Raw genomic sequence first — 715 nt, 5'->3', positions numbered from 1 at the left:
CAGTAGGGGTGCACTGATATAGATTTTGGGGGCCAATACAAATAGCCAATTTTTAAGGAGACATATTGGCCATTACCAATCCAATTTCTGACACAAATGTGTGCAGCTGGTAAGTCTGCTGTGATGGAAGGGGAGGGGGGAGGGAAGGGGTATTAGGGGGTAGATCAACACCCCCTGCAGTGAGGGAAGGGGCAGGGGCAGATGCTGCCCAACCAGGGCATGGGACAGAGCCTCGGCTCATCGAGGGGGCAGTTCCCACTCCTGCCTGCACCCCGGGAGGGCACGGGGGGGGGGGGCAATTGTCCCCAGCTCTGCACAGAGAGGGGCAGGCAGGCTATAGCTGTGGGCTGGAGCCAGTCTGCACAGGGTTCTTTCTGGGGGGGGGCTGGGCTTGGGAAGGGGGCTACAGAGGGGGCTGCAGCTACCCCAAATTTTGCCACAGCCCTGCTCACAGCACCACTGTGTGCCAAGCGCAGCCCCAGCTCTTCCCAGCACATGGGTGGAGGCAGGGCATTGAGCTGGGGACACACCAGATGCACAGCTGCAGCACTGGGAGCAGGGCTACAGAGAAATTTGGGGTAGCCCCTTCCCTGAGCCCAGCCCCCAAGAGCCCAGCACAGCCCCAGCTCCAGCCCGCAGCTGCAACCCACCCACCCTGCCCCGTGCAGATCTGGGGGCACCGCCCTGTGCCCTCCCAGGGTGTATGCAGTGGTGG

The 715-nt window shown here is 62.0% G+C and overlaps 1 protein-coding gene across 4 annotated transcripts in view; it reads right to left on the bottom strand.

Annotated features, from left to right (window-relative positions):
• PLCB4 (phospholipase C beta 4) overlaps positions 1-715 on the bottom strand; it is a 448565-nt gene that overhangs the window by 137314 nt on the left and 310536 nt on the right. The gene's annotated exons all lie outside the window — the stretch shown is intronic.

This window comes from Gavialis gangeticus, unplaced genomic scaffold, assembly GCF_001723915.1.
Source record: "Gavialis gangeticus isolate Ggan-Ray unplaced genomic scaffold, GavGan_comp1, whole genome shotgun sequence".
Taxonomy (NCBI): Eukaryota; Metazoa; Chordata; order Crocodylia; family Gavialidae; genus Gavialis; species Gavialis gangeticus.
This window is presented reverse-complemented; position numbering and strand designations above follow the sequence as displayed.